Source organism: Mustela erminea, chromosome 5 (assembly GCF_009829155.1).
Source record: "Mustela erminea isolate mMusErm1 chromosome 5, mMusErm1.Pri, whole genome shotgun sequence".
Taxonomy (NCBI): domain Eukaryota; kingdom Metazoa; phylum Chordata; class Mammalia; order Carnivora; family Mustelidae; genus Mustela; species Mustela erminea.
Window position 1 is genome coordinate 70,579,343 of NC_045618.1, and position 17,686 is coordinate 70,597,028.

Genomic DNA, 17,686 nt, shown 5'->3' on the forward strand with positions numbered 1-17,686 from the left:
AGTATAGCACCTGGCATGTTGTAAGCACTCAATAATATTAGTTAATATTATTTGGAAAAAAAACACATTTAAAAAAAAAACCTTCTTAGTTTGTATTTCTTTGATTTATACATATCGTCAAGAAATTTTTTAAAAAGGGTTTTATTCATTTCTTTGACAGAGAGAGACACAGTGAGAGAGGGAACACAAGCAGAGAGAGTGGGAGAGGGAGAAGCAGGCTTCCCGCCGAGCAGGGAGCCTGTTGCAGAGACTGATCCCAGGACTTCGGGATCATGACCTGAGCTAAAGGCAGACGCCCAATGACTGAGCCACCCAGGCACTCCAAGAAAATTTCTGATCAACTTTATGCAGACTGTACATCCACATGCTCCATGGACAAGCAGACACAACATCAAAGCTGCAAGTTAATGAAATTTGAGTCAGCAATGTGTAAATCTTAGATTGAATTCTATTATTTGTGCACTTGAAAACAACGACCTGATTAAACATAAACCACAGTATGAGATTGACAGGCTTCTGCTTGGACTAGACATGATCTCATCAGTGCTTCAACAAAAGACTACTCTTCATTGCATTAATTTTGATGTGAGGATTAGCTTTTATTCTCTTCTATTTTGGTCTTAACTAACAACTAATCAGAATGAAATGATTGATCTCAGAAATTTTTTGCTCCTTAGACACATTTTGCACTTGAACACATCTATACTTGCAAAAAAAAAATGCTTTGAATGCTTCTACTATCATATAGCTGTCACTTTTAATAAGATGTCTTCAGATTTTATGGTGGTTCTGTAAAGGAAAAGTCTTCCAGTTTTATTTTGATGGCTTTGATGGCTAAGGCAGACAGAGAGAAAGTCCCAGTTAACATTTGTTCTTGGATCTACTCTATGGTTTCTCAAGATTATCTATACCACAGTGGAAAAGGTAATGTGGAAAGATTTAGCCAAGATGGTGAACTGAATAGAATCTTTCTTGCCCTACTTCCTACACAGAAATGCTGGATTAAAAAACATACTAATTTGAGGAATCTATATAGCCAAGCTCAAAAGCAAGGGAAAAAAGCTCCTCCAGAAACGTACATAGTAGGGAAAAGGAGCTGAAGCCTTGCCATTCTAAAGAAGAAACAAACTGACCTTTGCCTTTGGGTTGGACAAATCTAGGTATGGGACCCGAGGTGCTGGGCCTGCAGGGACCTGTGATATTATTACGCTGTCCAAGAGTGGGGATCAGGAAAGCCCAATGGCTGAGAGTCATTGAAAATATGAGCCAATTTGTCATGGATAGAAATAGGATGACATGCAAGTGAAGGAGACCTCAGGGACTACTCAGAGTGGGAGTTATGCTAAACGAGGACTGTCTCAAGCCAAGAAACAAATATAAAAATGTGGAAACAAAAGTGAAGATGAACTTTTGGGACTTCATCAAAATCAAAAGCTTCTGCACAGCCAAGGAAACAGTCAAGAAAACAAAGAGGCAACCCACGGAATGCGAGAAGGTATTTGCAAATGACAGTAGAGACAAAAGGTTGATATCCAGGATCTATAAAGAACTCCTCAAACTCAACACACACAAAACAGACAATCATATCAAAAAATGGGCAGAAGATATGGACAGACACTTCTCCAATGAAGACATGCAAATGGCTATCAGACACATGAAAAAATGTTCATCATCACTAGCCCTCAGGGAGATTCAAATTAAAACTACATTGAGATATCGCCTTACACCAGTTAGAATGGCCAAAATTAGCAAGACAGGAAACAACATGTGTTAGAGGGGATGTGGAGAAAGGGGAACCCTCTTACACTGTTGGTGGGAATGCAAGTTGGTGCAGCCTCTTTGGAGAACAGTGTGGAGATTCCTCAAGAAATTAAAAATACAACTTCCCTATGACCCTGCCATTGCACTACTGGGTATTTACCCCAAAGATACAGATGTAGTGAAAAGAAGGACCAGCTGTACCCCAATGTTTATAGCAGCAATGGCCACGGTTGCCAAACTGTGGAAAGAACCAAGATGCCCTTCAATGGACAAATGGATAAGGAAGATGTGGTCCATATACACTATGGAGTATTATGCCTCCATCAGAAAGGACGAATACCCAACTTTTGTAGCAACATGGACGGGACTGGAAGAGATTAGGCTGAGTGAAATAAGTCAAGCAGAGAGAGTCAATTATCATATGGTTTCACTTATTTGTGGAGCATAACAAATAGCATGGAGGACATGGGGAGATAGAGAGGAGAAGGGAGTTGGGGGAAATTGGAAGGGGAGGTGAACCATGAGAGACTATGGACTCTGAAAAACAATCTGAGGGTTTTGAAGGGGCGGGGGGTGGGAGGTCGGGGTACCAGGTGGTGGGTATTATAGAGGGCACGGATTGCATGGAGCACTGGGTATGGTGCAAAAATAATGAATATTGTTATGCTGAAAATAAAAAATTTTTAAAAAATGTGTGAAACCCATAGAGCTCAGAAATAAGTAACAATGAAACCATCTCATACAAAGCTTCCAATACCCTGCTGCTCATGGGACACCATATGTTTCTATCTAAAGAGAAACTCTCAGACAAAAAATATAAAATCCATAAAGAATATATTTATGTTTGAGTTACATTTTTAAAAATTAAGACCTAATTATCGCCTAGTGAAATAGGAGAATATCATTGAAAAAGTCTTTTAAAACTAACAGAAGATTGACTAGAGAGGAAAACCAATTGGATTCCTTATCAGCAAATATAAATGCCAGAAAACAGAATAGTATCTTCAATGTGATGAGGCTTCATTATGGCTGTGTGAATGTATACTTTTGTTTTGAGTGATTATCAAAATAAAAGTCTATACCATGAATATCATTGAAGAGTAAGGCAAAAGACTTTTTCAGATATACAAATACTAAGACGATTTATTATCCGTAGATACTTGATGAAAAAAAAAATCAGAAAACGTATTTTAGCAAGAAGAATGAATCCAGAAGGGTGCCTGGGTGGCTCAGTTGGTTAAGCGACTACTTTCAGCTCAGGTCATGATCCTGGAGTTCCAGGATCCAGTCCCGCATTGGTCTCCCTGCTCAGCAGGGAGTCAGCTTCTCCCTCCTCAGACACTCCTCCCTCTCAGGCTCTCTCTCTTTCTCTCTAATTCTCTTTCTCAAAAAAATAAATAAAATCTTGAAAAAAAAAAAAAAAGAATGAATCCAGAAGGAAGAGCGGACCTGGAGAAGTATCACTGAACTTGGGGGAAAAAAATCACAGCTCAATATTTAAAAATGCGTAACTTTTAATTTTGCTTTGGGAAATGCATTTCTATTCAATGTCAGGTATAATATTGATAGACAAATTCTTGTCTCTGCACATTTTTTTCTGTAGACACTGAAGTTATAACTGTCATGAGACAGATCAAAAACATTTGGTTTTCTTAACATAATGCCCAGACTTGTACCACAAGTATCATAAACCCTTCAAAATGAAAATTATACATTCACACAATCATAATTAAGACTATAGCTGGGGGCTGAGTAAAAAGAAGAGTCAGCTTTTAATTTGGACTTCACTGTTATAAATTCCAGTAAGCACTAATACCTAAAGTGAGATGGAATTCCCAGTATTAATCAAGAATAAATGACCTCAATCCCTAAACATCCTAAACTTGGTCTGATGTGAGTCTATCCTCACTACCTTTGGCATTTTTGTAACCTTTCAGCCTTTCTCTTGAATTAAAGGGTTTAAAGAAGACTATAATCTTATTACTGTAAACCTGTATTTCTGTGGTTGTAATGGGCATATTAGCAGTTCTGAGGTTGACCTCAACCTTTCAATACCTTATCATTTGATATCTCATTTTGAACATGTTATTTTCGACTTGCTTCTGCCATTAGCATTTTTCTTTGTATGAGGTCAGGTGAGTTACTTCAAGGTGAAAACAGTTGCTCAAATAAATTTTGCCATTTCATGCTAAGCACAAAGCATTTACTCACATAGTTCAGTGAATTTTAGTTGACTTAAGAAACATAGTGTCCTATTTGCCTGATGCTGCAGTTTTTAACCATGACATCTCCCAGGTTGTTGATGAGGAAGTATGAGTGTAAGACATGGTACCACCTGTGTCAAATATACAATCTGTTTGGGAGATGAGACATGGGAAACAGGATGGGGCCAGTTTATAGGTGTTTCTACTGACAGATTTGAGTAGCTTGGTTTTTGATCTGACAGGGAATGGAGACATGTTCACTTTCCAGAGTAAGCAAGTAATGTGCCCCAAATGATGTTTCAGAATGATATAAGTGGAAATCCAACCATTATCTTATAAGCTTCATAATTACAACCAAGTCTTTATGATCCATATCAAGCTTATTTGTTTATTGTGACAATTAACTTCAGTAGATATTTAGACTAAAAACTGGAAGTAGCCTGTCATTCAGCATGTTTGTGGCCTGCCTTCCCCACCATCTGTTAACATGCTCTTTGGAATGCAAATTTTAACACCTGCCTATACAAAACATAATTAGAAAGATAACACTGCTGTCAAAATCATAAAATCCAACATAATTATTTCCTCTACCGTCATCCTTTTTGGCTGAACTCTGCATATTTTTGGCCTTATAAACCACTCTCTTTAATGGCTTCTTTATGATACAACACCATATTATGTTTCTTTTTAAATTATACAAATAATACAAAGAAAATATCATTGTGATCAGATTGTGGGGAAGGAGTTCTTAAACAAGAGACACAAAGTGCAATTCAAAAAGAACATCAGGAAAAACAAACAAACAAACAAACAAACAAAAAGAACATCAGGACTATGTATGACTACACATGTTATCCACTGCAGAACTCCAGGGGGCCATTTACATAGTAAAGATACTGATGTGAATGCCTCCCCCAGAGTGTGTAATTTGGTGGTGGTCCAGAGAAAAAAGGATGGATTTCATGAAAGACAGTAAATGAACTTGAGATGGAAGACAGAGTAAGAGAAGATATTTCAACATCTAAAAACAACTAAGGGGGCACTTGGGTGGCTCAGTGGGTTAAAGCCTCTCCCTTCAGCTCAGGTCATGGTCTCAGGGTTCTGGAATCGAGCCCCGCATCGGGCTCTCTGCTCAGCAGGGAGCCTGCTTCCTCCTCTCTCCCTGCCTGCCTCTCTGACTACTTGTGGACTCTGTCTATCAAATTAAAAAGAAAAAATCTAAAACCAACTAAGAGTATCTAGAACATTATGTCCAACATATTACAATGCAAGCCACAGATGCCAGCCACTTATATAACTTCAAATTTTCTTTTCTTTTCTTTTTTTTAAAAAGATTTTATTTATTTATTTGACAGAGATCACAAGTAGGCAGAGAGGCAGGCAGAGAGAGAGAGGAGGAAGCAGGCTCCCTCCTGAGCAGAGATCTCAATGTGGGGCTCAATCCCAGGACCCCAGGATCATGACCAGAGCCGAAGGCAGAGGCTTTACCCACTGAGCCACCCAGGCGCCCCAACTTTAAATTTTCTAATAGCCATGTTATAAAAAGTAAAAATAAACATAAAATTAATTTAACACAATATATCTAAAATATTACAACTTTAACACACAATCAATATAAAAATTAGTAATGAGATAATTTACATTGTTTTTGTATTGACTCTTGGAAATTTGGTGTGTATTTTACACTTACAGTACATGTCAATTTGGACTAGCCATACTTCATGTACCCAATAGCTCATGTCTGAATAGTAAATGGTCAATGGCTAGTAGCTACTATTTTGAAATACACAGCCCTGGAACATAAACATTACCAATGGAAATCAACAAATACAAACAAACTTAGAAAAAAATAAGGAAAGGATATAATCAAGCAGTTTATTAAAGGAGAAACTTGAAATCTTAAGAGATATTCAAACTCATTAGGAAAAAAAATTAACTTTGATCAACAAGTTACAACTTTATAGACACCAAAAAATTAGATATTACTAACTATTGGCAGAAATGTGTAGAAATGGGAGCTCCCATAATCTGCTGATAGAAATGTGAGCTTTTTAGCTATTTCTAAGAGCAATTTGGCTTTCCTGTCCCTAGAGCAACATGACGTGGTGAGTGAAGAAATAACACAATGAGTTCTTCATCAAATGCCACTTACTTACATTCAAACACACAAATGTCACAAACACACAAATGTAAACAAAGCATATATTACAGGAATATATGCATGCACACGGACATATAATTAGACTGTTTGGGGTCGAGGAAGAAAATGGAATAAGGAATAAAAATGGAAAAATGTAATACTGCTCATGGTAAAAAGTTAAAGTTCTCATTCTAAATTCCCAGAACCTTTTCTACAGATTCCTTTTTTTTGGGGGGGGGTTCACTGTTTCTTTTTTTCTTTTTTTTTCTCACATTTTAGAGAGAGGATTGTCACTCTTTCTGTTCACCATTTTGCATATTTTTAAGATAGCTTCATTTGACTTAAATTATCTTCTTATGCCAAATCGTCCTACAACTGTATCTCCAAACAAGTCCTCTTGGATACCCTGTTTTCTTACTTCCTACTGCACATTTTCACCATCAGCAAAACTCAACACCATGAGCATTATCTTCACCTCCACCCTAGTTACTGCTGTCTTTCCCGGTTTTCTTACATCTACCACCATTATTCCTCCAGTCTCGAGCCTCACCAGTCCTCCAGTCCTCCATGCCTCTTATTTTCAACACGTATCTCTCCCGTCCTGAACATCTAGGTAGCTATTAAGACATACTGTTTTTATTTTTAACATCACTGTTATCTTATTCTCACCGCCAGCCTCTACCCCTAGAGAACTCACTATCTGCCTTCACTTTCTTTCTTTCTTTCTTTTTAAATAAAAAGACTATTTATTAACAGCAGTTTCAGGTTCACAGCAAAATTGAGAGGAATGTATTGAGACTTCTTGTATACTCCCTGCCTCCACTCATACATAGCCTCTCACATTATCAACATCCCCAACCAGGGTCATACATTTGTTAAAACTGATGAACCTACACCAGCACATCATAACCCCTCAAGGTTCATAGTTCACATTAGAGTTCACTCTTGATGGTGTATATTCCAGAGGTTTGGATGAACGTACAATGACATGTATTCATCATTATAGTATCATGTGGAACAGTCTCACTGCTTTAAAAATCCCCTGTGCTCCACCTATTTAGCCTCCACCCCCCATTTTTTGGTTTCCATTCCTCTAGTCCATTTGCAAATTGCCAAATCTCCCGATAGCACTATTTTCAACGCATTCCTACTTTGCTCAAAGCTGCCAATGGTGCCAGTAGTGAGATTTTATTGTCTTTATTGTCTTAATTCAGTACTCACCTTCCTCAGCAATGAGAAGTGCATGTAACCCAAGCTAGGACTTTGAAACTCTCTATCCATCTATTTGGTTTCTTTTTTTAAAGCTTTTTGTTTATTTATTAGAGAGAGACCAAGCAGGAAGGGCAGAGGGAGAGGAAGAAGCAGGCTCCCTGCCAAGCCAGGAGCCTGATGCAGGGTTCGAACCCAGGACCCTGGGATCATAACCTGAGCCAAAGGCAGCCATTTAAGTGACTGAGCCACCCAGGAGCCCTCCATCCATCTATTTGAATCCTTAATAGTGTGATAAAGAGATCGAACATTATTACGTATTCATTTACTCTAACATGGCCTGTCTCAAGGCCACTCCTCTGGTTCCTGCTTTTTAGCCCTCGGAGGTTACTTTGCTTTCTAATGTTTCCAAACCTTCCCATTGATTCTGTGAGCTCTTGATATTTTTCCAGTAAACTCCTCTTTGAAGTTTGTCTGATTTGGTTTCTGATGCTTGAAAGCAGAGCCTGACTGATCCCTTCTCCATTGTACAAAGAATAAACTTCTTGCCTGGTTTCAGATCTTCTCTATCTAGTCCCAGCCTTATTTTCTCTTATTCATCAAAGCCACAGCCAGGTCAGTCATTTCACAATTCTGGAAAATGCCATGTTAGTCTTGCTTCTATGCTTTATGACATCCTGGAATGACATACCCTGTTCCATGTACCAATACCCATTTACTGATTCCTCAGGGTTCCATTCAAGATTTATTTTGTCTATGAAAACAAACATTATGCCCTATATTGTCTTTCATTATCTTTGCAGTCTGTTGGTACTTAGTGTCTGTTATTAATTTTCTAGTTGGAATCACACAATTTTGCATTTGCAGAACATTTGATAGGCCCATCTCCCTCACCCTCCTGATTTTTTTTAACTGAAAACCTATGCCTAATCCATTGTTGGACAACTGTAGTTAAGAAGTTAAGAAGTTAAGAAGTTAAGTAGTTAAGAAGTCTTACTTACATGGAATGGACATTTCTCATCCTATAACAGCTTGACATTCAAATAAATGTCTCAGCTTGACATTCAAATAAACTAAGAATATCTTGAATATAGGTTTAACTAGAGAACTAGTTCTCCCATCTTTGTGTCATCAATGTCTATTTTGTTGATAAAAATGCAAAAGAAAATGGGACCAAAGACCAGCACCCTCTTGGATACATATGCCCCAATATATGGATATGATATTTAACTAGCTATGAATTACTTAATAATTTGCATTTCACATATTTTCCAAAATGATGTAAGATATTTTGTGAAAAGCTTTGCTGAAATCAAGATATACTAAGTCTGCGATATTCCCCTGAGCTACTATGATAATCTCTTTAATCTACCAAAAAGAAATGCGTTATTTTGTCTTGGTTTGTTCCTAGTGAATCCATGTCAGCTGATGATCATCATATGCCCTTTTAAATGTTCACCAATTGTTTAATAATCCATTCTAGATTTTTCCTGATCAGTCTCAAGCTTTGTAGTTTGTGATTTCCAGAATGTATACTTTCCTCCTTCTTGAAAAGCAAAACTCTTGACCATTTTCAGCCTCTGCCACCACTTATCTTCTCTGCGAATTCTTAAAGTTGTTGATTAAAAGGACTGTGAGAATTGGACAATTTTGGAACATGCTTTGTCTGGATACAAGCATGAGCACAACTTTAAGGCAATTACATTTTCTCTGACTCTTTACTAACCTTAGGCTGTAAAACCCTTACCACCTCTCTTTCCCCTTGATTTGCATTTCAGTATGTATTTGAAGATTATGAAAATGAAATACACTCATCACCAAACTCTTCAAATATAACAGAAATAAACAAAGAAAAAATAAAAGTCTCCCTCTCAAAAGATCCTGGTGTTGACAGATTGGAATGTATACTTCTAGACATGGTTCATGCACTAACAAACTTATTCTTATATAAATTTTGCATACCCTAGTACTGTATTGCAACTTAGTTTTTTTACCTAACAATGTATCATTAACATCACTCTGTGTGTGTCATAAAGAACAATCTCGGGGCACCTGGGTGGCTCAGTGTGTTAAGCCGCTGCCTTCGGCTCAGGTCATGATCCCAGGGTCCTGGGATCGAGCCCCACATCGGGCTCTCTGCTCAGCTGGGAGCCTGCTTCCTCCTCTCTCTCTGCCTGCCTCTCTGCCTGCTTGTGATCTCTCTCTGTCAAATAAATAAATAAAATCTTTAAAAAAAAAAAAAAAGAACAATCTCATTTTCTCAATGGGTACATGGTATTCTTTCCTAAACTATGCAAAAATGCCTTTTTATACATGTGGCCCTCTTTCTCCACCTCTTTTTCTACATGCTCTCCCTTAAGAGTAAAGGTGACACTGCATTGTGAACTACCTAGAGAAAATAAGGGAAGAAGGAACTCTGCTTTGTCCCAGGGGATCTTAAGCATAGTCACGTTGTTATCGTGACATGGCAATTTATCGTTTATGATTGTTTTCACATTTTATTTGATATTCATGAAAGTCTGTGAAATAGACCAGCCAGTGAAGTCATCCCATTTTTTAAGCTCTCAGAGATATTAAAATGATCTGCCTTGTGCCTTACAACTAGTTAGGGGAAAAATGAGATTAGAATCCAAGTCTTCTGTGTCCTACCTAGTCTGCTGCTTATTGCAATGGAGACAGCTACTTCCTACTCCCATGTGGGAGGAGAATAGGGCTAACTAAAAAAACCTGTGTAGTGATTCACAGGGACCTCGGTGTAATGGTTGTCAGGAATGTGCTGCATCAGCCAGTGGTGTCGTGCTGAGCAGTGTTGGTTTGGGTAGTATTTTTATATGGTGAGAAACAAAGAGAATGAAAATCTCTCCATGAGCTTCTTAGGCTGATCAATGATTTCTATAAAGGCAGTAGACACAGTCATAGCATGCATATGAACTTACATTCTTAAATGTAAGGCTGGGATTCTTAACTCTGTCTGCACACTGGAATCACTTAGAGAGCTTTAATAAAATAACCATCCTGGGGACTTCAAACTCCAAAGAGTCTGACTCAATTGTCTGGAAGTGGGAAGCTTCTCAGATGATTCTAATATGCAATCAGGGTTAAGAACCATGGAATGGGAGGGCAACCTGAATTGTGACATTGTAATTAAGCTTTGCTAGGTTTCTGGGAAGAACCATTTCCCCCTTTCCCTGCAAGTTTGCCCCCACCCCCCATCGGAAGGGTTTCCAACTCCTTGAATTCTTGGCATTCCTCCCAGCATAGGACCACGTACATAGATGTTTGTTGATCAACTAGCCTGACAGGTACGAGAAGGTTTAGGAGTCAACAAACAGAGATAGGAAACAACTACAAAAAAAGCCTCTATTTGGGGGATGGAGGGAAAAAATAAAAAGGAAGTATCACATAGTGTAAAATCAATATTTTCTTCCTAAGGGAAATTCTATTTGATTTGATCTTTTGAGTAGACAATAGCCATTAGTGTCAGGAAGACTCAGGGAGGTTGCTGTGCAATCTTTCTAGAGAAGGGGGCACGTGTCATTTCCAGAGCCTCCACGAGTCCTGTTTTACTCCATGTTCACCTTCAGGGTTAATACAGTAACTCATTCCAGTTTGGTTCCTGCTTATAGTTCTGAGGTTTTAGACTTTGGGCTCAAATCCATACTATGAATTTCAGAATAGCCCTTAGCAAGCATGGTCTCCATTTAGAGGATATTTTTTAACCAGGAGCCAACACCTTGGAGGGTACATGTTGAGTGGGTTGAAGTCAGTCTATACTTAGAGTAACCCTTCAAGCAAGTTTGTTATCTCATTAACAACACCAAAAAGAATTGAGAAACTTTCAGACCTTTGATTACCCTGGATGAATGGTCACTCACAGATACCAAGGACAAGAAAATACCCTGGATTTTACTTCCATAAACATTATAGATTTAAAGGAACATCTTAAAATATTACTATCTCCAGATAGGTACTGTGTATGACTTCTTCCCACACTGGAAAGAAAATACCTCTGAAGCATATAGGCACAAAATAGCAAGAAACAAAGGCAATGAATACAAATAGGTTAAAAAAAAAAAAACTGACAGAAACCAATAGTCCCCAAGATAAAATCAAGATAGGGAGAAAAAAGAAAAAATAAACAGGTAGCTTAATAAAGGAGAAATAATTATTGTATTCAGGAATTTTTACAAACTAGCATGTGAATAAATAACACCTTGACTCCAAACCCATGTGTTTTGTGGGACCTCAGTTAAGGATGCAGTGGCATGTCTCATTTCACAGGCAGACCAGCACACACTTTGTTAAAAAGTGCCCTACTCCTGCTAGGGACAAAACATTCCCCACAACAAGCAAAGAGAACCCTTGCAAACAACTGGAAAGGAGGAGAATGATGCTAAGACTTAAAAGCAGAGTATATACAACACACACATAGGAGATATTCTCTGAAGCACCAGGCCCAGGGAAACAAGTGCCACTGCACTGCAAGGCACTATAGGACCTTATCTTCATAAGCCTGTTACTCTCAAGAGCAAGAGATGTAACTGACTTTCTTTTTTTTCTTTTTTTTTTAATTTTTAATTTTTTATAAACATATATTTTTATCCCCAGGGGTACAGGTCTGTGAATCACCAGGTTTACACACTTCACAGCACTCATCAAAGCACATACCCTCCCCAATGTCCATAATCCCATCCCCTTCTCCCAACCCCCCTCCCCCAGCAACCCTCAGTTTGTTTTGTGAGATTAAGAGTCACTTATGGTTTGTCTCCCTCCCAATTCCATCTTGTTTCATTGATTCTTCTCCTACCCACTTAAGCCCCCATGTTGCATCACCACTTCCTCATATCAGGGAGATCATATGATAGTTGTCTTTCTCTGCTTGACTTATTTCGCTAAGCATGATACGCTCTAGTTCCATCCATGTTGTCGCAAATGGCAAGATTTCATTTCTTTTGATGGCTGCATAGTATTCCATTGTGTATATATACCACATCTTCTTTATCCATTCATCTGTTGATGGTAACTGACTTTCTAACACACAAAAATAGACACAGAGGGTTAGAAAAAATGAAGAGACAGATAAATATGTCCCAAATGAAAGGTCAGGACCAAACCACAACAAAAGACTTAAGCAAAAACGAATATAATGTGCCTGACAGAGAATTTAAAGTAAGGATCATGAAAGGACACCTGGGTGGCTCAGTCAGTTAACCATCCTACTCTTGGTTTTGGTGCAGGTTATGCTCTTGGGGTTGTGAAGTTGAGCCCCGTGTTGTGTTCGTGCTCAGCACAAAGTCTGCTTGAGATTCCTTCTCTCCCTCTGCCCCTCCTCTCTCTCTCTCAAATAAATAAATAAAATCTTTAAAAAAAAATCTTTAAAGTAATGATCATAAAGATACTCACTGGACGTGAGAAATGAGTGGAGAACATCTATGAGACTTAACAAAAAGAGAAGAAAGAACCAATCAGACATCAAGAACAAAATAAATAAAATTGAAAGTACATTTGATGGAACAAAATAACAGGCTAGAGGAAGCAGAGGAATGAATTAATGACCTGGAGACAGAGTAATGGAAAGAACCAAACTGTGCGAATGAAAGGGAAAAAAAAATTATGTGAATTGAAAATAGTCTTTTCAGTGACTCCATCAAGTGGAAAGTTATTCACATTATAGTGATCCCAAAAGGAGAGAGAGAAAGGGGGACAGAAAGTTTATTTGAAGAAATAATAGCTGAAAACTTCCTAATTTGGGGAAGGAAACAGATAACAAGATCCAGAATGCACAGAGATTCCTCCCCCAAATTCACCCCTAGAAGGTCCACACCAAGACACATAAAGTGTTTAAAATGGCAAAAAGTAGTAATAAAGAAAAAAATTTTAAAGCAGCAAGAGAAGACAGTTATATACAAAGGAAATCCCATAAGGACATAAGCATATTTTTTCATCAGAAGCTTTGTAGGCCAGATAGGAGTGGCATGTGCTGAAAGGAAAAATCTGCAGCCAAGAATACCCAGCAAGGTTATCATTCAGAATAGGAGTGTCTCATACCAACAAAAATTAAAGGAGTTCATGAGCACTAACCTAACCCTACAAGAAATATTAAAAGGGATTCTTTCCCCAGTGTTCATAGTAGAAATGTCCACAATAGCCAAACTGTGGAAAGAGCCCAACTGTCCATTGAATGTTAAAATATAACACCATATACCTAAAACATGGTGGAAGGGGAGAGGAGTAAATAACAGGGGAGGCTCAGTCAGTTAAGCATCTGCCTTTGGTTCAGGCTGTGATCTCAGGGTCCGGGGATCCAGCCCCATACTGGGTTCCCTGCTCTGGAAGGAGTCTGCTTCTCCCTCTCCCCCTGCCTGCTGCTCTCCCTGCTTGTGCTCTCTCTGTCAAATAAATAAATAAAATCTTAAAAACAACATCAAGCACACAATATGAAGTGGTTGTATTTCATACTGTTTCACAGTAATGAAATGACAATGAACACATTATCTGTCAGTAACGACTTTGAATGTAATGGACTAAACACTCCAATCAAAAGTCATAGGGTGATAGAGTGGATAAAAGAAAGATGCATCTATATGCTACCTAACAAGAGACTCATTTCAGACCTAAAGACTCCTGTAGATTAAAAGTGAGGGGATGGAGAAACATTTATCAAGCAAATTGATGTCAAAAGAAAGCCAGAATAGCAATATTTAGAGCAGACAAAATAGACTTTAAAACAAAGACTATAACAAGAGACAAAGAAGGATTCTATATAATAATAAAGGGGACAATCCAACAAGAGCACATAACAATTATACATATTTAAACAAACAACATGGGAGCACCAAATACATAAAATAGTTAATAACAAACATAAAGGAACTAATTGATAGTAATACAATAACAGAGGGGACTGTTAACACCCCACTTACATCAAAGGACAGATCATCCAAATAGGAAATCAATAAGCAAACAGTAGCTTTGATGGATGCACTTAACCAGATTGATTTAGCAGATATATTCAGAACATTCCCCTAAATCAGAAAACACATTCTTTTCAAGTGCACATGGAACATTCTCCAGAAAAGATCACATATTAGGCCACAAAACAAGTATCAGTAAATTAAAAAAGACTGAAGTCATACCATGCATTTTTTCTGACCACAATGTTATGAAACTGGAAATCAACCACACACACATACACATAAAATCTGGAAAGACCACAAATACATGATGGTTAAATAACATGTTACTAAACAGTGAATTGGTCAACCAAGGAATCAAAGTAGAAATAAAAAATTACAGGGAAACAAATGAAAATGAAAATACAATGGTCCAAAACCTTTGGGATGCAGCAAAAGCTGTTCTAAGAGGGACGTTTATAGCAATACAGGCCTATCTGAAGAAGCAGGAGAAATCTCAAATAAACAATCTAACTTTTCACCTAAAGGAGCGAGAAAAAGAAGAGCAAGCAAAGCCAAAATCCAGGGATGCCTGGGTGACTCTGTGGGTTAATGCCTCTGCCTTCGGCTCAGGTCATGATCCCAGGGTCCTGGGATCGAGTCCCGCATCAGGCTCTCTGCTCAGCAGGGAGCCTGCTTCCTCCTCTCTCTCTGCTTGCCTCTCTGCCTACCTGTGATCTCTCTCTGTCAAATAAATAAATAAAATCTTAAAAAAAAAATCCAGCAGAAGGAAGGAAATAATAAAGATTAGAGCAGAAATAAATGACATAGAAACAATATAATTCAGGAGCTGAATTTTGTAAACAGGACCCAGTTACTTTTACATATTTCTTCTCTGCCATCCTTAGTATGTCAGATTTGTCCTTGAATTAACTCCTTTCATGGTTACAAGACAGCTGCTGCAGTTCCAGACATAATATTCAAAAAAGGAGGTTTCTTCTCCTTTAACTCTCATAGATAGCCTTCCAAGAAATCCAAGCCAACTTCTTATATCTCATTGTCAAGAGTTGTATATATGCCCAAACCTAAACCAATCTCAGTAAGTTACTAACCATGATCAGTTCACATCCGTGGTTCTCAAGCTTTGCTGCACATTTGGGTCACCTGAGAAATTTTTAAAAATCCTGATGTTCCAATACAATTAAATGGTAATCTCTAGGGATGGACCTCAAAATAAAATATATATGAAACAGCTTTATGGAGAAGTAATTAACATATAATTCTCCTATTTAAAGTAAATAGTTGGGGTACCTTGGTGGCTTAGTCGGTTAAGCATCTCCCTTTGGCTCAGTTCATGATCCCAGAGTCTTGGGATCAAAGTCCCAAGGGGAGTCTGTTTCTCCCACTCCATCTGCCCCCCTTCTCTCTCTCTTGCTCATTCTCTCTCTCTCTAATAAACAAAATCTTTAAACAATAAAATAAAATGAAGAATAAAGTGGTTCTTAGTAGTACAACTAAGTGTAACCATCACCAAGATCAGTTTTAGAGCATTTTTATTACTGCTAAAAACCCTATTGTCATTTCCCCCTAGGGACCTCCATCCTAGGCAACTACTAATCTATTTTCCATCTCTATAGATTTTCTTATTCTGGATATATTTTTTAAAAGATTTTATTTATTTATTTGTCAGAGAGAGAGAGAGTACACACAAGCTGGCAGAGTTGCAGGCAGAGGCAGCGAGAGAAGCAGGCTCCCTGCCGAGCAAGGAGCCCGATGCGGGACTTGATCCCAGGACTCTGGGATTAGGACCTGAGCCAAAGGCAGCAGCTTATTTATCTATTCATCAATTAATGGACATTTTGTTTTCATCTGCTTTTTGCTTATTATATATAATGCTGCTACAAGCATTTATGTATGAGTTTCCTGTGGATATATTTTTCATTTTTTTTGAGTGTATACACAGCAATAGGATTGGTGGGTCATGTGACAGTTCTGTGCTTGATCTTTGGAAGAACTGTCTGATTGTTTTCTGAAGTGTCTGCACCATTTTATGTTCTCATGCATAATGAATGAAGTTTGCAATTTCTCTGCATCCTCATTTATCATGTCTTTCTAAAATTATAGTCATTGTAATCATCCTTTAAAAAAAAGATTATTATTCATTTATTTGAGAGAGAGAAAGAGAATGAGCGGGGAAGAGGGGCAGAGGAAGAGGAGAAGCAGACTACTTGCTGAGCAGGGAGCCCAACACAGAACTCCATCCCAGGATGCCTGATCATGACCTTAATGGAAGGCAGACAATTAACTGACTGAGCCATGCAGGTGCCCCGACAGTCATCCTACTGACTATTTTTCTCTTTTTAAGATTTATCCATCCATTTAAGTGGGGAGGGGCAGAGGGAGAGAGAAACCCCAAAAGATTCTGGCTAAGCACAGCGTCTTGGTTGGGTCTGGATCCCACAAGCGGGAGATCATGACCTGAGCCAAGAGAGTCTGATGGCCAACCAAGGCACCCAGGCGCCCCCTAATGGCTATCAAAAAAAAGGATTTTATTTATTTATTTATTTAAAAAATTTATTTATTTTTATTTCTTTTCAGCGTAACAGAATTCATTGTTTTTGCACCACACCCAGTGCTCCATGCAATACGTGCCCTACTTAATACCCACCACCTGGCTCCCCCAACCTCCCACCAGCGCCCTCCACCCTTCAAAACCTTCAGATTGTTTTTCAGAGTCCATAGTCTCTCCTGGTTCAAGTCCCCTTCCAATTTCCCTCAACTCCATTCTCCTCTCCATCTCCCTATGTCCTCCATGTTATTTGAGAGAACAAGCCAGAGGGAGGAGCAGGGGGACAAACAGATTTCTGGCCAAGCAGGGAGCCCAATGTGGGACTCAATCCCCAGGACCCCGAGATTACCATCAGAGCCAAAGGCAGACGCTTAACTAAGCCACCCAGGTGCCTCCCTAATGGCTAATATTTTGAAGTGGTATTTCACTGTGGTTTTGATTTGGATTTCCATATGCAAATTGCAATTCCACAAAGCTATAAACACATCTTTTCATGTGTTTATGGATCATTTTGTCTTCTTTAGAGAAATGTTTATTAATATTATTTATCCATTTTAATTAGCAATAATCACGCCTCGGATAAACCTAATTGGCTACGATACTGCCACTGCACAAAGCTTATTATTTGTCCATTTTAAAATTAGGTTTTCTTCGTATTAAGTTGTTGAAGAGTTCTTTATATATTTGACACAAGTTCCTTATCAGAATTTGCTAATACTTTCCCCCATTTTGTGGGTTGTCTTTTCAGTTTCTTGATGATATCCTTTGAGGCACAAAGGTTTATAATCTTGATGAAGCCCAATTTATTTATTTTTCTTTTTTGTCATGTGTGCTTTGGTATCATATCTAGGAAATCATTGCCAAATCTGAGGTCATGGAGATTTACCCCACGTTGTCATTTTTTTTTAGA

At 38.3% G+C, this 17,686-nt stretch overlaps 1 pseudogene; it reads right to left on the reverse strand.

Moving 5' to 3' along the window:
• Positions 1-17,229: 17,229 nt before the first annotated feature.
• On the reverse strand, positions 17,230-17,395 carry LOC116592067 (annotated as a pseudogene).
• Positions 17,396-17,686: the final 291 nt, after the last annotated feature.